Source organism: Botryllus schlosseri, chromosome 5 (genome assembly GCF_051294905.1).
Source record: "Botryllus schlosseri isolate E-star chromosome 5, Bs_hap1, whole genome shotgun sequence".
NCBI classification, from domain to species: Eukaryota; Metazoa; Chordata; class Ascidiacea; order Stolidobranchia; family Styelidae; genus Botryllus; species Botryllus schlosseri.
The window spans coordinates 19751531-19768146 of record NC_137240.1 but is presented as its reverse complement, the minus strand read 5'-3'; the positions used below and the strand labels follow the sequence as shown (position 1 = coordinate 19768146).

Here is a 16616-nt window from a genome sequence, read left to right as displayed (position 1 = left end):
CTGGTTCTAGATATCGCTGTGTGAACGGAATCACGCCAACCCGCTACCTAAATTATATTCATCGATACTTTCGTTAAATCATACTGGTAACGCCGTATCCACTGCGCGCGAGGCGCGACGACAATTCTGGGCTTTACTCAACTTTTAGGTAAATTAAATGTTGGTACTCCGTGAAAACAGCCCCGAAATTCCTCAGGCTATCTTCCTAATTGGAAGATTGAACTACTTCTACTTGACAAACTGAAAATAGAGAAAAGTAAGTAAGTAGATCACAAAATATTATGAAGTAGAAGTAGAAGTAGCAAAAATCAGATCTACTTGAGTAAGTACCAGAAGTAGAGGAAAACTACTTGAGTACTTCGAAAAAGTAGAAGTACTTCGTTACTGACCACCTCTGGATCACAGTAATGTGGAGTGTTAGATAGTGTTATGCTGATACTATACAGATGCTAAAAAATGCCAAAAAGGTCAAAAAGACCACTAAAAGCGATCCTGCGACACTTGCTTTTTAGATGCATTCTAGATGTCCCGAGATTTTGACAGGATTAATCCCGGAATCGTGTTCAGAAAAATCGTTTTAAAACTTGGAATCGGAATTTGCTGTCGACCCATCGCTAATAACCAGGGGTGGGCAACGTTTTTGCTATTCACGGCCGCATTTCGATTTATTATGTAGCCTACGGCCGCATCCGAGGACGTAGCCGTAATCAACTAACTGGACGCCAAAATAGCCATGTTAAGCTGTCCATGTCCAATTCCGGTGAATACTAGACTAATCTACTTCTCCATATAGGCTTACTATACACACCGAAATCGCGAGACTGATCATGTTATAAATAGGTACTGCGAACCGTCATGGTCGCGCGAGGCGCGAAATTTTTTTCCTATTCACGAATGAATTTCGTCATTAATATTAGTAGGTTCACATATTACTATTAACTATTTATTCTTTCTGAGCCCATGAGATCAGATTCAACAGTAGAGTTGATTGGAGCCGTGTTTTCGAATATTTGGGGCAAGGTATAAATGATTGTCATTAGTCACTTTGTTGCATGCTGTTATTTCTTGACCTGCCATCAGGATGTCTGTGTAGTGGAAATATATGGGAATCACCTGAACGTACCAATAACAAATTTCTTTCGTGAGAAGCATACGATTCGAAGTTGGTATCTCTATGTATGTTTCATCATTTTCTTCTGCTGTTCTCATCTGTACTATTTAAAGGGCGATACTATATGAATATCAAAAAGCGAAGTATTGGAATGAATTACATTGAACCGCACGTGGCGCGAAGAAAATTTCAAGATTGGTCAAATATTTTAAATATTCGGCAGTCAATTCGTAAGTTCAATTTGCCTGTCGACGGCCGCAAGCACAAACTAATTAAATTACTTGTCACGCCCGCACAAATTCCGTTCCAGGCCGCAGGTTGCCTACCCCTATATTAGTAAGTAGTAGTATGTTAAGATTACTGAGATATGAAATAGCAAGCAGCCAACTGAATATAATTCACATTTCGGTCTATGTATTCGTAAGTATGACTCCACAGAAGTCTGTTCCTCACCAACCGTTAACCTCACGGCACACCAGAGTTGGATCAATTGTAATTTGTAATAGAGCTGAATGTAATTAATTACATTTTTTCGTGTAATTGTAATTGTAATTGTAATTGAAGCATTTCTATTTTGTGTAATTGTAATTGAAATTGTAATTTGATCAAAATTTCGCTCAATTACAATCTCAATTACATTTTCATGGAAACCTGACAATCACAATATAAAATAATCATTTAATCAATCATTTATTCGTCGCACTAGTGAAAATCCGATACGAACCAGGATGACGACGAGGGGCCTTAAGGCCTTAGTAAACAGTCACCACATGTAATAATTGGCCTATTTACAGCGGTGTTCTATGCGTGCTGCGTTATAACTAGAGAGTCAGGCTAAACTGTTTCCCATACTTCAGTAGCAACAGAAAACTTTGCGAATTACAATATAGGCTAAACCAGTGGTTCTCAAACTGGGGGCGTGCCCCCTTGGGTGGCGTGAAAGCATCTGAATGGGGCGCGACGGTCCAGTGAACTGAAATCTTTTCCGCGCTTTGCCCGATTCACCTCCGTTTTATGGTTATTGCTCGGTGTATAGTCTGAATTTTGTATTGGAGAATTCTCTCAACAGTCATAACCAGTGGTTCCCAACCTTTTCCGGTGGCAGGGCCAAATCTAGAATTTCAGGGTACGTTCGGGGCCGCACGAATAGCAGGGCAATGAAGGGAACCCAAAATAGTCACCAAAATATGAAAATTCGCATTGTTGCGATCATTCGCTTGACGCCATTGGCCATTGTGTTGCCGTGCTCCCGTTGTTCAGAACAGTCAACCTTTGTGGGCTATTTCGGAGTAGTTTTATTGCCCTGGCGCGATTTCAATTCGTATTTTTGGAATCACTGCGACACCTCCTTTCAATAAACACCGTCATATCAAATTATTCGGACGCTTGGGTCGCGAGCTATAGGACTACCAATTATGCTGTTTGTTGCCGGCTAAGCAGTACGCATCTCGGCGTATTTAATCGTGAGTCACTTTGTTCCACATCTATCCGTAAATTAGTTATCAATACCCAGGGCCGTAACAGCACTTCGTCAGCCCCCCCCCCCCTCAAACGTTGCTCTTGGCCCCCTCAGGCTAGATGGCTGTTTACCGCTATTTATCATCCAAATCCGGTGTCCGTTTTAGGCAGCTTCTCACGACTAATCGCGCGAAGCGCGAAAAATTTATATAATACATGATTGAATCGGTCAATATAATAGGGAATTGAAAATATTTTGGTATCAATTTTTATCCTCTCTATCCTCACGTAGTCAGATTCACCGGTTGAGCCGAGTGAGTTGTGTTTGAAAAGGTAGGACCACTCAATAATAATTAAACATCTTCGGGCGTATACCCGTTGGCAGGAACAAAACAGCACTTCGTCAGACCCCTCAAGACACTTAGGTCTTGAGCTCCCATAGGGTGATAAACCGACCCCCCGTCCCGTAGTTCGCTTCTGCCACGAAATTAGGATCACCGTTTAGTGAGCCACCGTGGAGCGCGAAAATTTTCGATAATTCAAAATAAAATAGGTCAATAAGATCGGGAGTTGCATATATATTGCTATCAATTGCTTGTCCTCTCTGCTCACGTAATTAGATTTACCGGTAGAGCTGAGTGAGGTGTCTTGGAAACTGTAGGGCCCGTAAATAATAATTAAACATATTCGGACGGGCGGACCCGTTGGTACGACTTCGTTACATGATGTTATTTCGTGACCTCCAGTCTGCTATATCAAAAAATATAGAAGCGCCCAAAGGTACTAAACTAAAAGATGCACACGATTTCAAATTGGTAGTTCTTCACTGGCATATAATTCTTCCCTGCGGGATGGTAGCCTATTTGTCTCGTGAGGCTCAGATTGCCAAGACAGGAATATTCGGCGCTAGTCATTTAGGCGCCTATGGTCAATTATACCCATATGTATTTTGTATATACATAACGAAGTTTCCGGTCAGTGTAAGGGCAGTCCTTTTCGGCCAAGGTTTTCTCGCTGTCGACCGTTCTGGCACACTTCTTGGAGTCGCTTGTTATATGTAGGGCTGGGCAAAATCGAGTACTTGAGTGATTCGATTCTAAATCACGTATTATGCTTCGAGTCGAGTCGAGTATTCGAGTACCACTCATTATGACGTCATAACAGAATGTTATATGTCAAAGCTCAAATAGATACCTTTTAAGCCACCACAAATATTATAATGTCTGTTATTCATCACATAGAAGATACTTAGGTATATTTTTCGACCATTCCGATTTCATTGCACTTTGTGACAATGTTGTGGGATGATCATGACTTTGTAAATGTGCTATTTCTAGTAACGTTCTTTTTTTTTTACTGTTCTGAATACTGCGATACGGACAATCAAGGTTTCAAGGCTACCACAGTGGAAAATAGCATCGTAAATTTAATTCTCGTTTATAAATTAACTTTCAGTGGCGAGGAGCGTATAATTTCAGTACTCGAAAAAATCGCCTTTTACTACTCGACTCGAATCATTAAAATTCATACTCGATTGAGATTCGAGTACTCGAATCATTGTGCCCAGCCCTAGTTATATGGCCTAAAACTTTATATGTCTTCGTGCGTCGTGACGCGGTAATGGCCAACGCCGATATGCCCACTTCTATAAATCTTTCGTATTTTATCTTGGTAGAAGAGTATCCAATAATGCAGGTACTTGGAAACTTGGAAATCTTTGAAAAACAATTTTTGAAAAAGTTGCATAAAATTTCATAAAATACTCTACAATTCATGCTAATTCACTAAATAATTTTGGGCCCCCTTCGAGCTCGTTCCCCAATTGGGGGACTTGGGGTGCGGCAGTTACGGTCCTGTCAATGCCTATATCTATACCTATATCTATAGGTACTGCTCGTTCAACTGGACAGTTAGGGCACATTGCATTGAAACAGCAGTGACGTAATCTTAGCAGTCTACTCACAACTTTCCTGCAATCTTAATTGAAAGCTCCAGACTCCAAGCCAAGCAAGAGTATTTTATAAATATTTTTTTTTAATAAATCGAATTCACAATATTTTTGTGGGGGCCGCACAAAGGCTAGCTGGGGGCCGCGGTTGGGAATCACTGGTCATAACCTTCCATACCATCAAACTATATGTAAGGCACGAAATATTCACTGTTATAAAGGGGGGCGTGTCTAAAAAAGTTAAACAACCAGTGGGCTAAACTAAATCTTAATATTTCAAAAATGGATGAACAGCAAATAAACTCTTCTGAAACATGTGCTGAACCATTTCCTACACCACGGTCAAAGTTATTTTTAATCTCTGACCAGTACCGAGGCCTGTTGCAGCAATAGCAAAAAAAATCAAGTTTCCAACCAAGGCTTCATCAAACTTGATCACGCATTTGTAGAGATGTTATCCCAATCTTACCTCCAATCTTGACCGAATTTACTGGGGCCAGAAACTTCTCGCACCCTAATGTTCATCAAATGCAATTTAACAGTTTCCGAGCAACTGAAAATGTAAATGCGAACCAAAATATTGCAATTCTTCTATCAGGAGGTTCTTTCCTTTTGCATTTCTTTTAATTTTACGCAGCTTATCGGTATCATCCTTATCGCTGACGCCTTACCAATTACATTTCATTATCCTGACTAGATGACCTTACGGCCGTATCGCAACTCCCTCGTCAAAGCATCTCGATGGTGCTGGCAAAAAAGAATATCACATCTCTCATTGCACATTTAGCAGTCGACAAATAGAAAAAAAGAATGACTCAGCTCTGAGTAGCCTAATCGTTTGATTATATTTTATTGACTGTCCTGTAGCCTATTCGCTTTTTGCTCAAACCAGTCTAGATATCCCTGGCTCAAACCTGTGGTTCTTAACAGTCGCTTGAAACATTTTTCTGTGCTTGCAGTTTTCAGTACTCATGATTAGGAGTAGTTCGAATACGTTCGAGTTTTTTTTTAATTGAAGAGTATTCTACATATCAGGAATGGAACATGAATAGCTTGAGATTGTTGCTAGTTACGTCGCTACGGTTGCCAAAGAACACCTCTTTACTGAATTAATTACCTGTTTAAAAGTAATTGTAATTGTAATTATAAATGTTATTAATTACATTTTTAACAGTAATTGTAATTGTAATTGTAATTTGATATTTTTAGCATTGAGTAATTATACATGTAATTGTAATTGATCCAACTCTGCGGCACACCACTGCCTAAGCCTATAACCAATGCACTCGACGTGACCACTCGTCCTCATACTATATATGTCCTAACCTGAGCATCGTAAACGAAAGCGCGACTGCGTCTAATAAGGAATCAGTTCCAGGCATTTGATCATGAGGAGTATTCAATGAGAAATGAGCCACATTTACAGATAACATAGTACGATCAAATATGATCATCTACTGTAAGTATATATGCCCCAACATTCTAGTTCCAATGTAAAGATTCAAATTCGCCAACGACACATCCCTTCTGGTGACATTTGGAGGAAATGTCCTGTCATTTTATACAGTTTCTACGAAACAAAATAGTCTTACATCAAACTTGCTTATAACAATTTCAATAGCTCATTTATTGAACTTTACTGTCTCTGTGATGATCGGCGTAAATTTACTGTCTCTTTCGCTTTGCCGTAAACGTGTTTTTATATATACTTACATGGATATTGTTTCATGTCTGTAAATTAGTTGCCAAGGAAGAGTATTCCTTCCATTCCAATAAATTATTGTTTCATTAGACACATAGTAAACATTCATTACTTGTATGTACACATTGTAAAGTGGCCATATACATTCTATCGTTCGAGTGTTTCCTTTCTGATCGATGCCTTTCACAAGATTTCTATATAGCTCTGGTTGGTCGCCAATAATCTTCGTCTGGCTTGGGATTATTTTTCCTGCACCGTAACTACAGCCATCCCAACTGCTGTATGCTGTTGACGTTCAAGATTTTTAAACCTTTGCTTGTTACCACATTATCACAAAAATTATTGCATACCCCGACCACGGAAATCTGGTTCATTTTTGCACTCAAAATATGGACACTCTCCGTCATCTATAGCTGCAATCTCAACTTTCGAAAGAATGCACCATCACGCCAAGTAACCACGGCCTCGAACAATCTTCTGACTGTACTTCGTTCAGCCTTGAACGGCGATACTGTTTATACATGCTTTAACCTCCTGGTCTATGTTCCAAGACACGTTAAAGGTCGAAACTGTTGATTCATTGTCCAAATAATTGCATACACACAAAATTCAATGGTCACGAGAATTCATAGCTATCATTTGTAGATCATGGTAAAAAGTGTTTTCAGTTCAGCTGCCGTCTGTCGTATTTCTAAAAACAATAGCCTATTGAAGTCCATCCATATTCTATTTTTCGCGACTGACCATTAATACACACCGCGTGGATGCAGTAGACAAAGTTACGCATTTCAATTGATTGCAGGAAGATTTGGAACATTCAGATCTCTCAAGAGCTATGAACACTTTGAAAATATACCCGTTGCAAAACATCATTGACCTAGTACACCCCAATAGTTGAACAAGAACACTATATATGACTGAGCCAAGCGTGTTTAGTCGGTGTTCACTGTATATGCCACAGAAACATCAAGGACAAAAGTATACAATGTCCTATTGAATGAGCCAATACGTGAATTACACTAAATGGGGAAATGGGGAATTAAAGGTAGAGACATGTGTTCTCAGCAGCTGGACAACTAGAATATTATTGAGACATTCATAAAGGAAATCGAAAATAACATATAAAAATCAGCACAACAAAGAGTGAAATGAGAAGGGGACATTAACCTACTGACTTGACTATCCTACAGCATCGCAAAGAATCCTTACTCCCTTAATTTCGGGTTTTACCATATTTCCGTAGCCTGCAATGCGGGTACTAGTGCCCACAACTGCGCCGATATGACGTCACACTAGCGATTCTTTGCCTTAATGCCCATAGCAGATGGTTCCCAAACTTTTTCAGCGTGAAAGCTCGCGGCACGCTTACAATGGAAGAAAAGTTGTTTCAAAAAATTATTAATTAAGTCTGCTATTGTTTATAACAACATATACGACTGAAAGGATGACATTTGAGCATTTAGTCGCCAATTTCAAAAGGACTCTCTCATTTAAAACTACGTTCATGCCATGTTCATGTTCACTTACGCTTTTTGTTGATTTGCGAAATGATTTCGGCCCACTTCGAGCTTGGACCCTTTCAAATTATGGGCAGATTCGAGGCAGTGACGGCCCCGTTCCCATAGCTGTTAAGATCGATGCAGCGACTGTATCATTGGCTAGCTTTTGCAGAGATCAAATCATAGGATTTGAAAGCAAACAGAAGTCCTTTCATAAACCAATGAGCTGGTATTCTTCTGCAAAAAGATTGCGCGATTCACACCTTTCAAATGGATTATATCTAGATGAGGAACATGAGGAATGCTTCTCGTAGTTGAACAACGAACATACGTATGCCTATTGCCGACAATCTACCTAATATTGCGAGCCTGGTTATGATGTATATCAGACGTATATGATTTTTATGCTTAAATATGGAAGTCGCAATGTTGTATTTTCAAGTGCAAGTTCAAGTTTATTCATAAAATGACATCATTTCAAAAATCTCAAGACTGCAATACAATGGGAAGATAGGAAGGCGCCGTAACGACTTGATGTAGTCTTTGAGATCAGACACCCACTTGCGCCTAGGCGATGTAAATAGGAGGCATGCACACAGAATGAAAGTAGAAGAAGATAATATAAAGTGATAAACGAAAAAAATCAGGTGGCAGGTGACGGAAGGTGAGTTTATTCATAAAATTTCATCATTTCCAAAATACCAAGACTGCAATAAAATGAAAGATAGGAAGGTGCCGAAACGACTTGGTGTAGTCTTTGAGATCAGACACCCGACGAACACAAAATATCAAATCTTTGTCCGGCGAAGATAGGCCTATTTAACGAAATATATTGTTCACGCCATTTTAAGATTTGAGCAATAAGGAGTGTTGCGAACCTTACCTAATTCCCTGAACTGAAACCTGATAAGGCCTTCGTGAGTCGTATATTTTGTCGTGTGAACGTAGATAACAAAGTATAAATCGTACGATGTTTGGTGCATGTAATCTGTTGTGGCTGGATGTAATACAGCGTACATATACATTCATGATTACTAGCTGATTCGGAAGTCGATATACATTCATGATTATTTCGATGATTCGGAAGTCGATATACATTCATGGTTATTTCGATGATTCGGAAGTCGATAGACATTCATAAGTATTTCGCTGGTTGGGTGGAGAGATATCGCATTTTGAACCGTACGTGATTGGCAATAAAATTACAAGTCGTGGAGACAGAAACAAAATATATTCGTCAGTGTGATCCATCGAATTCGTGTGCAAGAGACAGGCTTTGTGGTACGTCAGCCAACAAGGTCGTACGGCGTGGTTACGCCGGTCGTCGAACGAAAGAAGAAACACGCAGCGAATTGTAAAACGCAACCTCTGGAGTCAGATAAAACACAATTATACAACTACAAAACATTCGCTCTGCGTTATAGCCTACTCCTTTCCAAGCCGAAACGTTCACACTGCGTTCAACTATTAGAATTACTGTACCAAACATTGATAATCCCGTTACCATATGAAACTATGGCAGAGTGGTGCGGATTAGGGTTAGGGTTCGAGTTCCACCTGCGAGATAGTGGTGTCTGGTGCGTAGTCATAAGCTGACAAACGGCGGGGTGGTGGTTCTTCAAATCATCCGATATCTGTTTCCATAGTGAATGATAACAATAGAAATATACCACCATTCATATCCAACTACTCATTTAATGAGTGAGATGCGGTCACGGGCGACGAGCGAAGCGGTGCATACCCCGTAATCAGGATGAGCAAAACAAATTTGTGAATACTGTTATGTTCTTGATCTTGTTCGAACAATAACTCAATACGACGAGGTTGCAATATGAAATCAGTATATATTAACAGCAGAATAACTTTTAGACAGGCGACACGATCCAGAGTTCAGTTAAATGAAAGACTACGAGACAACAGAACACAGGATATAAATACAAGCACGACACACGAGGAAATAATGATTGGCGGTAATTACTAATCCTATAGAAAGAAAGAGTTGTACGACACCGAACGTAAATGCACGAACATAACAGTCCTCCCTTGTAAGTTAGAGGGTTGCCCACATTTACGGTCTATAGAAATCGGTGGGTTTCCTATTCCTAAGAGGATAACGTCTACCCGACGTACGGGCAGGACTAGCTGCAGGATCTTGTGCCCTGTTCCTAACCAATGGCTGCTCAGCTTGCGACTGCTGAGGCTGAGCAACTTCCTGTGTGGCTGTATTATTGCCAGCTGACATCAAGCGTGGTTGGAGTTGGTTCTTGTGCCTTCTCCAATACCCATGATCTGTTTTTATAATGTACACAACACGCCCCAGTATTTCCGTCTCAACGCCAGCAACCCACTTTGGTCCGCTTCGGTAGCTGCGAGGTTGCCCGACATATGAGCATGCGACACAATGGAAAACGACAGTTCAGCATGGAACACATCAGCATGCGTCACTTCAGCATGTGACTGTATAACCCTAAAACTTACCCTAACCCGAAACATAGCCTAACCTAACCTAACCTAGCCTAACCTAACCTAAAACCTAACCCTAACCCAACCATAAATCCAACCCTAACCTACCCCTAACCCGTAGTTTAACCCACATGCTCATGTGTCGCATGCCAAATTGTCGCATGCCGAAGTCTCGCATGCTGTAATGTCGCATGCTCATATGTCCACGGACCAGCTGCGAGCGTAAACCGAGGAACCAATCTCGAAATGAGTGACTGATTGTCTAGGCGTAACGGGTTTTGATCTATCGAAGGGCGAGCACAAACTTAGCAAATTGCGCGGCTGTCGACCATGTAAAATCTCGGCAGGCGTTTTCCAGTCTATGCCCGGGTGCGGTGCACATCGGTACGTAGCGAGAAGTGTTTGGAGCGCGAAGTTGAGATCTTTTCCCCCGTCGCAATTTTTTATTAATCCAGCTTTTAAAGTCTGGACGAATCGCTCCGCTTCCCCGTTCGAGGCAGGGTGAAAAGACGGCGATACGATATGGCCGATTGCCAAATTAGAGCAAAACGTATCGAATTCATTCGATGTGAATTGCGGCCCGCCATCCGTGACAATTGTTATGGGCAAGCCTTCGATAGAGAAGACTTCCCTCAAAGCGTTGACCACACACAAGGTTGTGGTAGATCCGACATTCATTACTTTAACGAAAGGATATTTCGAATGCGCATCGACGATGACAAGAAACATTTTATTGTTTATTGGACCTGCGAAATCCAAGTGAATTCGTTCAAAGCTTTCAGAAGTTTTAGGCCATTCGCGATACTGACGATCAGGCGCTTTCATTACCTTACGGCAAGCGTCGCAACTCTTAACGAGATTTTCAATGTCGCGATTAATAGAAGGCCATGCGATGTAACGTCGAGCCATCTGCTTCATTTTCGCGATACCCCAATGTCCTTCGTGCAACAATGATAAGACTCGCGAGCGAAGTGACTGCGGAATTACTACGCGCTGAAAACCATCAATATTGAGCATGACTATGTCTTCGTGCAGAGAAAGCGAATGTTTGCGAGTCGAAAACCAAAAAAAATCATCATTGTGCGTCTTTGGATTCCAATTACCATGAGTGACAGATAATTTTACTAGTTTCATGGTTTTGTCCTTCAGCGTCGCGTCGCGAATTTCATTGCGAGTTAACGGTAAGCCATCGAATGCCATATTAATAGCGTGAACGATCTCCGCGTTTTCAGTTCGTCAAACTCAGGGTCTGGACCCTTTGGTAAGCGAGATAAACCGTCGGCGTTTCCGGGCTGATTAGTCGGTTTATAGCGAATATCGTATTGGTAAGCCATGAGCGTTAGTGCCCATCGCTGTAAGCGTTGCGCTGTAATCACGGGAATTTTCTTGTCTGGCGAGAAAATAGCTAAAAGCGGTTTGTGGTCCGTTACGAGCGTAAATTTTCTACCATACAAGAACTGACGAAATTTAGTGACTCCGTAAATGATTGACAGAGCTTCCTTCTCTATTTGAGAGTAGGATTTTTGCGAATCTGAAAGCGTTTTCGATGCGTGCGCGATGGGTCTCTCTTCGCCATTGTGCTCGATTGAGAGGACAGCGCCGATTCCGAATTGAGAAGCATCCGTTGACAAAATGAGCTGCTTGTTTACATCATAATGAGCTTAACTGCGTAGCGTCGATTACGTCGTTTTTGAGAATGCGAAAAGCTGCGTCACAGTCCGTATTCCAAATGAATTCCGCGTCTTTTTGAAGTAGACGGTACAAGGCAGCGGCTTTATTCGTGAAATTAGGAATAAACGCGCGATAATAATTGACTTTGCCCAGGAATGCCTGTAGCTGGCGAACATCCTGAGGTTTAGGCAACTGTTTGATTGCTTCAACGGATTTGTGAGACGGGCGTTTGCCGTCCTTGTCGATTATATGACCAAGGTACTCGATACTACTTTTGAAAAATTCACATTTAGCGAAGTTGACGGTGAAACCGTATTCGGTGAGGCGCTCAAAGAGTAGCGATAAGTTGCGAAAATGATCGCGTTCATCAATGCCAGTAACGATAATGTCATAGATAAAACTAGCAACACCGGGTTAGCCGGCGATCATGGCATCAATACAGCGTTGAAAATTTGCGGGACTAGATGCGACTCCGAAACACATGCGTCGATAACGGAATAGACCGAATTGCGTGTTGATGACACACAAATTCTTCGCATCATCATCTAATTCTAGCTGAAAATAAGCATCGGCAAGATCAATTTTCGTAAAAATGCAACCACCCTGTAACTTGTGAAAAATTTCATCTACAGAGGGCAGGGGATGTTGATCTATCTGAATTTGTTGATTCAATGCTTTGAAGTCGCCACAAATGCGAACTGATCCATTTGATTTAGTGACGGCAACAATTGGTGCTGCCCAATCACTGTAATTGATTGGTTCGAGGATACCTTGATTGACTAATCTATCCAATTCGGTTTGAACAGCGATTTGCCTTGCGAAAGGCAAAGGGCGTGGCTTGTTAAATACGGGCTTGGCATTAGGTTTCAAGTGAATTGTCACCTTCGTCTTGGTGCATCGTCCTAATACAGAGAAACGGAGGGAATTTTGGACTGAAAAGATACCAATTTGTCGTTCGAATCAGAAATGTCAATAGTATTACATGATTGCGATTTGACCATCTGCGAAGAAATTGCATCCAAAGCAGACGTTCCCTTAACGGTCATGGAGAAAGCATCGCTCCAATCAAGACCAAAAATGTTTTGCCCACGGTGTTCGTCGAGAACCACCAATTTTAAGCCAACTCGAACTTCAGAACCCACCTGCACGGTTACAGTGCAAATACCTTTCACTTTCAGTGGCTTGTCGCCATACGCTACGAAAGAGCAATGGTATGCTGAGAGTTTCGGAGAGCCCAAAGTTTTGTACCCAGTCAATCCCACCATGGCGGAGGGTGCACCAGTGTCCCACTGTGTCGGCAACGGAATGCCGTTGATGCTGGAGTTGATCCAGAGCTGGTTTCCTATGCGTCGATATAGTTGATCGATGTCGAAGGAGAGGAGCGGCACTGAGCAGAAATTGACGGATGTTACCTGTTGCGTGATACTAGGTTGGGTAGACATGCACACAGGTTTGATATGACCTTTACGACCACATTTCTGACATACTGCATGTCAATACTGACAGTCTTTTCTCTGGTGATCGATGAAACAGCGGCTGCAGGATTTCAGTCTTTCTGGGAAGTTGCCTTGGTTGGATTTGGAAGGTTTTTTCCCCTTCTGATAACTTCCCGTCATTTTGTTGACGATTGAAGTATCTTTACCGTTACTCTCGCCCTGGATAACCCTATCAGTTTCCAGCGTTCTCACGTGTGTTGCGGCTACTTTGAGAACGTCGTCAAGGGATGGATTGGTTTGTGTTAGACAATGCCGTCTCACATCCGCGTGCGGCGTTTCTTTAATGATGAGATCGCGCATTAGCTCATCAACGTAGCTCTGATCACAGCCATCTCTTGAGCATATGAAGTTGCAATCCTTGGAGATTCCGCGTAGAGTTGCGATCCAATCAGCGTATGACTGTCCCGGCTGCATTTTGCAATTGTAAAATTCGTACCTGGCCGCTTGCACATGAATTGAGTCCTTGAAGTGTGTAGACAACTTCTCGGTCAACGCGTCGAAGGTTTGCGCACTGACATCGGCAGCACCAAACAAATTACGTAGGAGCGAGTACGTTTCAGGTCCAACCCATAAGAGTAGACACGCTCTCTTTTTCTCCATGTTGGAAATGCCGTAAATTGCTAGGTGATGGTTGAATCGTTGCAGATATTGGTCCCATTTCTCCTTTGATTTCACAAACGAATCAAACTTGGGAGCGGTAGCTTCAGATGTTGACGTACCGGGACTCAACCTCTGTGCTAATTGCGATATGGCTTACTCATGCTGCAGCTTTTGCTGTGCCATATCTTCTTTATGCTGTGCGCGTTGTTGATCCAAATCTTCTCTGTGCCGAGCATTTTGCTGCTCCATATCTATTTTACGCTGTGCATTCTGATTTGCCATTGATTCTTCATGCTGCTTTTGTTGCTTCGCCATCATTTCTTGCTGGTTCTCTAGAAGCTTCAATATACTGGCTTCCATGATATATGTTCGTCGCAGAAATAACTATGAATCCGACTTCTGACACCAATTGTTATGTTCTTGAACTTGTTCGAACAATAACTCAATACGACGAGGTTGCAATATGAAATCAGTATATATTAACAGCAGAATAACTTTTAGACAGGCGACACGATCCAGAGTTCAGTTAAATGAAAGACCACGAGACAACAGAACACAGGATATAAATACAAGCACGACACACGAGGAAATAATGATTGGCGGTAATTACTAATCCTATAGAAAGAAAGAGTTGTACGACACCGAACGTAAATGCACGAACATAACACTCTCAATGATTATATTACTAATAAATGTTCGTTTTGTATTCTAAATTTTGAACATTTTGACACCAAAAATCACGGAAATGGCATATTTAAAGTTTGACTAAAGCCCGAAAGGAGAAGGGAGGCACAGGTGACGTAACGCCGGGCCCAGTCTTACCAGATGCAGTGCAATTCATCATAAACAGATCTTGTTACGTAATGACTGGAAATGACCGAAAGCTATTGTCGCACTGATTCCGAAAATCCATACCGAATACACATGGAGACACCATATGATTGGTAACTAAATTCAACTCGAATTATGCAAACCTTTTAACATCACCACTTCGACGAAAAATTGGTCTGATTACCAGTGTTGGTATGATTACAAGTGTTGGGATGACTCGAGATAGACTCGAGTCACCTTTTTAGTATGACTTGACTTGACTCGAGTCACTTTGCTAAAATGACTTGACTTGACTCGGCGTATCAGAAATGTGGATTGATTCGTGACTCGGAGCAAAATTAACGAGTCAATTTCAAGTCATCACGTACTCGTTGTCGATAGAAAGCACTGTATCTCGCATATGGTCGGATTGCTCGCGATGCGCTGGTGTAACCCGTGAGAGCCACCTATCATTTAATGATCGTGCGTTTTACTGAGCCTCCATTGTTCTCTCACAAATAAATTGACCGCAAGTGAAGTGATCGAATCTTACAGCTTACGATGCCGTAAACTAGTATAGTGAAGTAATTTAATAGCAAAATGTCTATTTCTGTTCTCTTTAACCAAACCTCTTGTTTTATTGAAATTGAAGACGAATATAGTTTATTTATAGTCCTCGACCATTGGCGCCGGCTCGAAATGTATCATATCAATTTGTAAATGGTCAATGTATTGCATCTAATAAATTCGTTTCTCTATTTTGGCTCGTAACTGTAGACTGAGGCTATATGCAATCACTTACGTAGGGTAACAGTTCTGCGTATATGTGAGCGATACAGCGCCTTCTTGCATGTATATTTAACTCTATATTCGTTCATCGGTTCAGAAATAATAACCACTCAATCTGTATTTCAGACAGCTAGCAAAATGGAATGACGTAATCATGCCTCATACTTCGAAAGGGTAACTTGACTTGACTTGAATTGTGACTTGACTCGTGACTTGACTTGACTTAACTTGACTTGACTCGGGTCTCCTCCAAAAATCGAGTGACTTGACTTGACTTGACTTGACTCGAGTCAGAATGCGCAATGACTCGAAATGACTCGTGACTCGAAGGTAGTGACTTGATCCCTACACTGATGATTACAGCCCAGCACCATTGACAGAAAACGACCAAGTAAAAATTCTGTGAAATGTACCAATTATAACTGACCGCGAAATCAGGAGAAACCGCCCGGATATGATAATCAAACTAAAAAAGCAAAGTGAATGCTTATTCATTGAACTGGCCGTCCCAGCTGATCAAAACATACTACTAAAAGAATCAGAAAAACAATCGAAACACCAAGACCTCAAAATGGAATGTCAGAAAATGTGGCGATGCAAAATAAACGGACCAATCGTCATTGGCGCTACAGGGGTCGTAAGCGAAAAACTCATGAGACATATCCAACAGATTCCAGGAAACGTTCGATTCGACATGATCCAAAAGATCACGTTTTTGGGTACCGTGTATATTCTTCAGAAGGCATTGAATGCACCACCGGACTAAGATTACACTTGTGCGCGTGAATCACAGCATAATTTCTGTAATTTCGATTCTTTATTTTCAGTTATCTCTACCTCTGCTCTGTAACCCTTGTCAATTCTTCATACAGCAACTCTGTAATCTGACCTCTTCATATATTGCACAGGAATAACAATTACACAGTATTACTGAAATTTTAAAAATTTGCTCCAATTTCGCCATTTTCCTTTGGGGTAGGTTGCTTCCAAGATTATGTGGGTATTTACCCGTATTACTGTGAATGAAGAATATAATATTGATATGATGATAATGATCGCTTATCACATT

General features: G+C 41.3%; 1 long non-coding RNA gene across 1 annotated transcript in view; it reads left to right on the top strand.

The window, feature by feature from the left end:
- LOC145439340 (uncharacterized) overlaps positions 1–10273 on the top strand; it is a 92896-nt gene extending 82623 nt beyond the window's left edge. Inside the window, exon 2 of the long non-coding RNA XR_013915151.1 lies at positions 10092–10273. This is a non-coding gene — a long non-coding RNA (uncharacterized LOC145439340). The remainder of the gene's footprint in view (positions 1–10091) is intronic.
- Positions 10274–16616: the final 6343 nt, after the last annotated feature.